This window comes from Malurus melanocephalus, unplaced genomic scaffold (assembly GCF_030028575.1).
Source record: "Malurus melanocephalus ecotype Western Australia unplaced genomic scaffold, MMel_1.1 scaffold_92, whole genome shotgun sequence".
Classification (NCBI taxonomy): Eukaryota; Metazoa; Chordata; class Aves; order Passeriformes; family Maluridae; genus Malurus; species Malurus melanocephalus.
In genome coordinates, this window is record NW_026623324.1 from 2062654 (window position 1) to 2071718 (window position 9065).

At 43.9% G+C, this 9065-nt stretch overlaps 1 long non-coding RNA gene across 1 annotated transcript in view; it reads left to right on the forward strand.

The window, feature by feature from the left end:
* The first annotated feature begins 2155 nt into the window (after window positions 1-2155).
* Window positions 2156-9065, forward strand: part of LOC130574929 (uncharacterized) — a 10709-nt gene continuing 3799 nt past the window's right edge. The window contains exons 1-2 of the long non-coding RNA XR_008965485.1: window positions 2156-2336; window positions 4478-4566. This is a non-coding gene — a long non-coding RNA (uncharacterized LOC130574929). The remainder of the gene's footprint in view (window positions 2337-4477; window positions 4567-9065) is intronic.

The following is a 9065-nucleotide window of genomic DNA, read 5'->3' on the forward strand; positions in this document are numbered from 1 at the left end:
ATATTTGTATTATGGTAATTACACTAAATGCCAACAAGGGGAATTTGGTGTGTGGGCAGGAGGCAGTTTGAGAGAGAATGGTGCTCAGTCATGCTGCCATTTTYATCACCTTATGGTCACCCCTCGGGGAACAGAAACGAGAGCATGGACCTCACCAGGAAGTTCAATGGAAGAGAAGGATTTCCTTGTACAGAGGGTGATGACAGAGTAAAGGGGAAATCCTTCAACCTATGGATCTGCTAACTCTGTTACAGCAAAAAGACAAAAAGYAGCCCCAACAAGAGAACTGCACTTATGCCTGCTACATACCTGTGTTAACAGCTGAAATAGGATTCAGGCAGCCTGAGTGGTTCAAACACTGAACATTAAAGATCAGAACCTATCTCATTAATGACAAAGACAAAACTCCCAGCAAAAGATCTGGCCCACAGTTTCTGCAAGTCCAACTAAGTCAATTAAATGGAAAAAGAAGAATAGAAAGAAAAGAAATAGGTGAGGAAAATTTTGTCGTCAGGTCACCCAAATCTTGCCTATCATAAATGAGGTGCAGTCATTTGACAGGCATAGATACATTCATGCATTAATCACACTGAATTATCACCTGCTTATCCTAACCCTTTTTTGCTGAGATCACCGCTGGTTCATTGTGATATACTATGGGTGATTCTTGATAGAATTTGCTAATGATGTAAGACTTGAGTCAACAAGTGGTTTTTTTTGGTAAGAAATTACATCAAGGAAAATAATTTAGTTATACTAAGATAACATGGACAAGAGAAATTTCCAAATACAGTGGCAAAATAAGTCAGTGCTTGAAGAACAACAAGAGGTGGAATCAGTGGGGAGGGAAATGTGACCAAATCTGTGAAGCAGCTATGTGTCTGACAATACTCATCTTGCATAAAGCACCCTGAGATTCATTTCCAACTCTCTGTCAACACCATTTCCACAGAATACTTCAAAATCTTCATTCCCAGGCCATCTCACCRTGGTCCAGGTGTCCTTGAAGGCTGAGGGAGCATCCCCATGGCCCTGGCCCTGGAGCAGCATACCCAGGAGGTGGCTAGACCCCTGCAGGCATTTCTGGAAAGAGTCAGAGATGCTGCACTGAGACATGTTCAGCTCATTCCTTGCACAAAGCAAAGAAAACCCAACCACCAACCTTAGCCTTCAGCCCAGCACGACTCTGTGGGTGAGCACATCCACCCTGGTGGCTTTGAGGATGCTCTCTGGTATTCACGTAAGATTCATGGGTCAGCTTCAACGCTTCTGGGCATCCATTGTGGATGATTACTGCTATTTTTATGGTGGTGCGTGTCTGGCAGAGTTGGCTCTGAGCCAGCCCCGTGTGCTGCTCCATCCGGCATGCCCTGCCCACGGCCCGGAGCAGGGCTGGCTCCTGAGCTGCAGCTGATGCCGTAAAACTTCCAATAAATCAAGTGTCTCACAAAAGCATGAGTGAGTGATTTCACGATGTGATTAAAATTACCATGGGTAAACTTTTCAAATGTTTAATAATTTACATCACCACCTGTACTTTAAAGTACCTTTCCCCATTTCACTCTCTGAACTTTATGGGATTCTTCCCATGTTCTTGAAACCATTTCCTTTCTCACTTCAACTGTCATTGCAGCTGAACAGTCTCCTAATAAATAAAGGTACTGTATGGCTGGAGATTGTGCTGGGGATGAAAAACGCAATGCCATTTATTATAAAATAGTCTGGGCAGGCAACTGATCTTAGCATGCACTCTGCATCCTTCCAAAATCAGGACAATTTGTAAAGTACTATTGCAAAATTTGGTTTATATTCCAGCTCATTTCTTATGATTCTTATTTTCATGAAAGCATTTTCAAATGTGTTTTCAGTTAGTTTTTTTCCATGCTGGCTTTTCACTCTAGACAGTTTTACCAAAGTCAGGGTTTACCTTCCTGGCTTAGTTTTGAATGGTTTTAAATGTAAACTTGGAACTTGCATCACACATTACTGAGCTGTTTGTTTTTATATTTATTAACTAGGACTTGTTTTCTCTCCAGCATTCTTCAGTTTCCAACAAGGCAAGCTCTTTGGTGAACTAATTCTTCAGGATGGACATGAACTGAATTATTGGAACGAAAAAAACAGTAGGGAAGAGCAAGGCTAAATTGTCCTTCCAGCTACTTTTGCAAACATGTTAATAGCAGGATGAGTCCTGGGACTCTGGTGTGTGGYTTTCAGTCCTCTCCTGGCAAAGCAGGAGATCAGAGCAGTGCGGGGTAGGTGCAGGGGTCTGGGCCACTGGGTGTTCTCAGAGGAGCAGTGGAAAGATTGGCTGTTACAAAGTTCTTTTCCCTCAGGTGAGTTACTTTTAATAGATGCTTTGTTTTAGGAAACGATGAGCTAGCATTCCAACTTTTGATTTTACTGCAGGGAACATGAGCTATAGGTTCAGGGGTTTTCTCTGCTTCCAGTASTGTGATTTCTTTTAATCAGAGTATGCTGATGCAAATACACCAGTTGTCTAAGCCTCTAGGTATGTATTTAGAAAATAAATACATTACCCATCCATGTCTTTAAGGGGAAACCTTTCAAATTTCCCCACCTATTTTTCACAGCTGTTTCTAAGCATTGTAAGGTCTGTTCCAAAGACCAAAAGCATGACCAGGAGTGTTCTCCAGCTGATGAGAACTAATTCTGAACTAAACCATAAAAGAAGGAAACACTGTGACAGCATTTTGTTAATTTCAGCTTTTTTTTCTTTTTAATGAGAAATTGTCTTTTTGAGATCCATCTGACTAGGTGAACATGCAGTGTTAGCACTGTGGTTCACCCAGTCAACCACTTGTGATCAGTTTATTGTCCCTGAGGTCTGAAGGTCTCTGCACTTTCCCAAGGAGCTCCCTATGACTCAAAGAGCAGCCACGTCAGATCAACAATTGCTAGATAAAGAACAGAAATCAGACTGCTTGCAAGGATACCCATTATTGATGTGTCATCACAGCTCTTCTACGATAGTGGAAGAGTTGTTTTCTGTTTATACAATTATATCAASAGGAATCAGTTATAAAGTTGTGCTCGTATGGTTGTTTGGGGCACTAGAGTCAACAGCTCCTTAGCAGCCATCCCAGCTTCTGGGCAAATATCCAGAARAGCTTTGGGAGCTCTCTTTAGTTCTGGATGCCCCATAAAGAAACACCATTTTTACTAAACTAACTAGCTGCTGCTTCACCCCAAATGCCAAGACTTGATGTAGTGAAGCAAAAGTACAGCAAAGTAATGAAATCTATAATGTTTTTGAGCTAACTCGCAGCAGAGTTACCCAACACCCTGCTGGAGAATCTCTCAGTACCTAAAGGAATGTCAGGAGGAACATGTCAGAGCCACAGGTAACAACCAAAAGCCAGCGTGCCTTCACCCTGCTCAGGGGAGCTTCCCCAGAACAAAACAGAGCAGGGGCAGACCCCCAGGGACAGCCCCAGGATGGAAGAGGATCAGCTTGGGTGGGATGGCAGCAGAGAAGAGAAGACAAGCAGCTCCAAAAAGGTGGGGTTTGGCTTGGAGCTTTGCATAAGAAAGCTCTTGTAGCACTTGTAGCCAGAGTGAGGTATTAACAAGGAGCAGTGCACACTGGCACTGGAGACAGCTGGCTGGAAAGGGTAATCTGATCCTGAAGGCCAGGGGTGGTGCCTTGGTTGAGCACGGAGAAGCTGGAGGGTCTGGCTCATTGATGGATGCAAGGAAGACAAAACAACACCACTTGGGCTGAATCTCTGCTTTTAAAAACACATTTTAATGTCAATGCATAACTGAATAAAGAAGACTACCAATGCTAATATGGCCTAAGCTTTCTKATTGTACAAAGACTATAAAAAGCCCTAAGACAGACAAACAGAACAGAGAAAGTATTTTAATAGCACACTTTAACTGTTTATGTTTTTACACAAATAGCAAATATTTCCACCACTATTAGCCAYACCTCCTGGAAACAAGTTCATAGGCAAATAATTCTAAGTGCCAAATATGCAGGGCCTTCTCTATCTGGGTCTATTCTGGTACTCTGTGCCCTTCCCTGAACTGACTGCAGCTGCCATCTCTCTAGCTTCTTCCTGGCCAGCTGCTCTGAAAAAAWTTATTCTAATTAAAAGAGGGGAACTGATTTTGCAGGTGATGGTGACAAGCAACTGGTGTGAGAGTGATCTTGAAGTATTAGAAGTAGTGATTTCTAGAAAAGGAGGCAGAGAAAAAAGAAAAACTGCAAAGACCAAACGGTGGTCTTTGAGACAGATTTTAGCTAATTCACAGTGTTAGTACACACAAGCCCAGAGGAACAAATCCAAGGCAGAAAGGACATTTGGGGAGGTGGCAGTGCCCTAAGGAAGTTGTTTGAAAGACACATAACTACTGTGAGCCTCTTGGTACTGGGGCAACTTAGTGCAAATACAGGGGGAAACTAGTAAGGTACTAACTGGCTAAATCATGAGCTCTTCATTGGTTTCAGAGATGCAGAGGAAGCACACAGAAAGTGGAACTAGGTCACRTTAGTGAGTATGAAAGAACGGCACAAGCATGGAGGAACAACATGAAGATGTAAGTGATGCAACGAACGGTGGGTATGAAGTGTATGCACTAATAGCAACAGGAGAGCCAAAGAAAGAGCTGAGTTTCACAAGGAGAAGCAGATACTGAGCTGCTGATGTCAAATGTGCAAAAGTGTTTGATATCTTTTCTTCCAGTTTTTGCTCAGAAGTGCCCCATTTAACACAACGAGCATAAGCAGTCCAAGGATGAGAATACCATCTGCAAGAAAAAACAAAGAGGTCAGACAGTGTCTAAATAAGTCAGATATATTCCAGCTGACAAGGCCCAAAAGTCTTCTGCCATGATGGGTAAAGCTGCTGAGGCCCACTGGGCACCTCTGGCACAGAAGTCAGGGATGGGGCCATGTGTTTTTGCACACTGGGAAAGGCAAATCTAGTACCTGCCACAAAAGGGAGGGACAGACAGGAGGAATCAGGAATCAGAGACCAGGGAGATTACTTTCAATTCCTGGAAAATTACTGGAAGTGGTAATTGGATAAACTGTTTTTCCAGCACTTAGAAGACAACAAACAGATGAAGAACAGTGAGCACTGATTTGACAAGAACAAATCAATCTAAATGCCTTCTACAGTAGGTCTTAGATCTTGATTTTAGTGCAGCTTTTKCCTTTGTCTCACCTGACACTTTCATAAACCAAGCAAAGAAACGCAGCTTTGAAGAACCTGCTATTAGAGGAGCGTACAGCTGGTTGGAAAAYCAGACTAAGAGCAGTTATAAATGTTTCCCTGTCAAACTGGCAGTACATATCAAATGAAGTCTGAAGCCATCTGTTTTATGTCTGGCAGCACACAGTATTTTCATTAATATCTTAAAAAAAAAAACCAACCAAAAAAAACCAAGAGCAGGGAACATTTATTAAATTAGCAGGACACTCTGAAGAACAAGCACGCTGGAGAACAGGAGGAGAATGCAAAATAATCTTGACAAATGAGGTAGAGGGGTTGGAAGAGGAGTGCCATTCAGAATGGACAAACRGAGCATCATCAAGGACTGCAAGACMAACTGGGGAACAACCAGCACAGCATCTGTTCTGCAGAAGATCTAGGGATGTCAGCTCAACATGAATGAGCGTGGTCATGCTGCAGTAAAAAATGAAAGTGTTCTAATGAGGTGAGCAGACAGAAGTGCAGCCTGTGACAAACAGGAAACCATTCTTCCCCTGTTGCCTATGTTGTCAAGGCTTTGTTTGGAGTCATCTGTGGAGTTTTGGCTGCTATAGTTCAGGGAGACTGAGCTGATTGAAGAAAGTGCAAAGGAAAGCAGTGGCAATGGTCCAGAAATGGCACCAAGTATAAAAGGCTGAACAGTCTAAACCTGAAAAACTGTGTTTATAAGATAGTCWGTACCAAAGTGTCAGGGCTAGGAAGATGATAGAGATTATCTAATATATAAACCAGGAAAGGAATAGTCTCATTTCTTGGTATGTCTGGGCTACTASAGTTTTRTATTAGAGCATTRGAGTAGACTKCCCAGAGCTGTAGAATACCCAGTGYCAGACATTTTTCAGAGATTTTTGAGCACCAATGTAAAATCCCACATGGGACTTGGAGAGGAACAGTCGGGCCACCCAGTGATTCTGCCAACCCCACCTTGAACGATTTCCAGGGCTGGATTCTTTGGGATTCAATTCACAGCTTACATCTAAAGATCTCTAATACTTGAGTCCATTTCTCAGTGAGGAACTGCACCAGTCAGTGTGTCTTTAATTGTGTCGTTAATTAAATAGCTTTGGTCACAAAAAGGAGGACAACTGCAAGACATAAAGTCAGCGTCAGTTGAGCCACTGTAATACAGTGGGGTGACATTAGAATTTGCTTGCAGCCCACCTGGGTTGTCCCATTGAGAAAAGTGGTATCTTGTTCCAAGCTTTTGGGAATCTGCTGCTACAAATTTCCTCTTGCAGCTTACTCAGCAACACCATGGCTCTGAATGCTCACACTCTTTCTGTTACCTTGGCAGTGTCCTGCTCTCTAGTATCCTGTAGGGACTGTCCTGGTGTTGCAAATGCTGCTTGTTGCTCTTAGTAGAAATCCTTGCCTCAAATGCCTCTTTGGCTGTAATACCCCCAACAACAACAGTTCCCTGCCTTCCTTTAGATGTCTAGAAATGCAGCTCTGCTGTCCTCCAACTCATATTAGCCCTCTCCTTAAAGCCCTTCCCAGGGTTTTATACCATGCTGTTCTGTAGCCCTCTCTCCTTACCAATGTCTTCCCCTCTGGCCTTGGTCTCTTCCCAGGACTCTCAATTTGCCGCCCTAGACTTCCACACTTCATCATGAAATCTATGTCATACATTTGCCTGGCTGCCCACAAAGCTGAGCACTCAACACAAGAAAGGGAAACTACCCCTCAGCTCAAATAAAATGCAAAGCAGCATCCCTCATAGTCCTCAGCAATCCCATTTGAATCCTTTGAATTAGTTTCTCCCTTCACCAGATTAATTAATTTCTATCTTCTCATGACCCAATCTCTTACTGGTATGGCAGAATAGGTGGCTACAACGGTGCCTCCTGACCTGAAACACCCAAAGATAATCTAAGAAGCAGGGTTGTGGCACAGAAAAAAAACACACAACACATTTTAAAATACATGCTGCATGTTGGATCCCTTGAACTTATGCCTTGGATGTCTGATCATGCACTGTGGAGAACAGTTTGACTTGGGTATGTTCACTTGTTTTACCATTTGTTGGGTTYTTGTTAACTATGGACTGATCTGACCCTGAGTTCCTTGCTGCAATATGTGTTGTTATAYATGTAAAATATATAAAACATTGCCTAGCTGTGCTTTTGTTAGATGAGATTTCGCACGCCCCCATGCAAGGCGATGTGCCCTGCAGAAAGTGCTGCAGCAGCCCCAGCCAGGAAGCTCCAGCAGAAGAAATGTTATGACAGTGCAAACATTTCCCTCCGTTGCGGGCGTGATAGGAAGTGACACTGCAAACAGACGTGTTTGAGCAACCTGGTCTAGTGGAAGGTGTCCCTGCCCCWGGCTGAGGCAGCTAAAACTGGATRATGTTTAAGATCACTTCCAACYCAAACCAGCCTGTGATTCCATGATTCTTTGTAACCTTCCAAGGCCTCAGCTGTACCCTTGGGCCTATCCGCTTGACTTTTAAAAGATAAGCAGTCCTGAAGCTCTCTGCTCCCCAAAGCCTGAAGGCATCTGCACACAACCAATGTCCTAAATGATGAAACCTGCATAACCTGCCTGAAATCCACCAAGAAAGCCACCCCAAAGCTCTGACCRTCTCCACATGTGCATGTCAATTCTAATTGCATCCAGTGCAGGCATTGCAATGCCTTAGCGAAAAACATTATAGAGAATTAACAAAAGGCCCCAAAGAAATAAAAGTCTAGCTAAAGGAAGCTACACTGAGGAGCACAACATTTGACTTGTAAGTTTTGTGGTCTGAAGTATAACCAGAAACAGTCCTGAGTTTAGGGTTTCAAAAACTTGAAAWGAAAATAATGAAAACTTGTCACTAAAATAATAATTTTGCTCAAGTATTCTTTACCAAGGGCAACCCCCATAGACTTGTGTTGATTAAGGCAAAATCCACAGACACTGGCCCGGTGCTGCAGTAGTGTCTAAGGATGAACACTAGCTCTGTGCCCACTAATTGGGTGTTTGAGGTGTCTGATCCTGCTRAGCAAAGCAGGGACACCCCACAGCCAACTTGTGTGCCTGCTCCCCACACTGACCTTGCAGGGGGCACAGCTGGGCCACATTTGGTGGATGAGGTCTTGGGACGTGGGAAATGTCCCCCGTATGGGTCACTTGCTGTATTGCAGCCTGGCTCAGACACCTCCATCTCCCATTGGAAGCAAGAGCTGCCAACCCTTCAGCTCAGCTCAATGCCTGCTCCACCAAAACCTTCCCAAGACAGTCTTCTGCATTCCTCTTTGAATGCCACACAAGGGGCAGATGGGGAAATGAAGAAACATTTCAGCAAAGCTGGTTCCCCCAGCTCCATAGTCCCACACTCTGGGATAGAGGAAATGTGAACAAGTTGCTCACCAGCGTGCAAGAGAAGCTGGGAGCAATTCCAGTAGGCATCTGCCCCAGTGAAGAGGGGCAGAAGGTCCCAGTGAGCTTTTTTACTCTGCCTGTGGGGAGGAAAGGAAAATGTACCTTCCCTCTGCTGTGAGACTGAGGGAAGAAGGGACCACCTCCTTTGTGCATGCTGCTGGGGCAGAGCCAGCAATGGGGTGCAAATATGTGACACAGAAATCAGGCAAGAGGTGGTTTTAGAGGCTACTGAGGRGACAGAAAGTAGAAAATTAGGGAAACAGAAGCCAGAAATGGGGATGGGGTAGGGGTGATAGGACAGACATATGGATGAGAAGAGCAAAAACTCCAGAGATCAGGAGAATAGCTAGGAATAAAAGAAGCTGGGGGAAGGAAGGAAGGAAGGAAGGAAGGAAGGAAGGAAGGAAGGAAGGAAGGAAGGAAGGAAGGAAGGAAGGAAGGAAGGAAGGAAGGAAG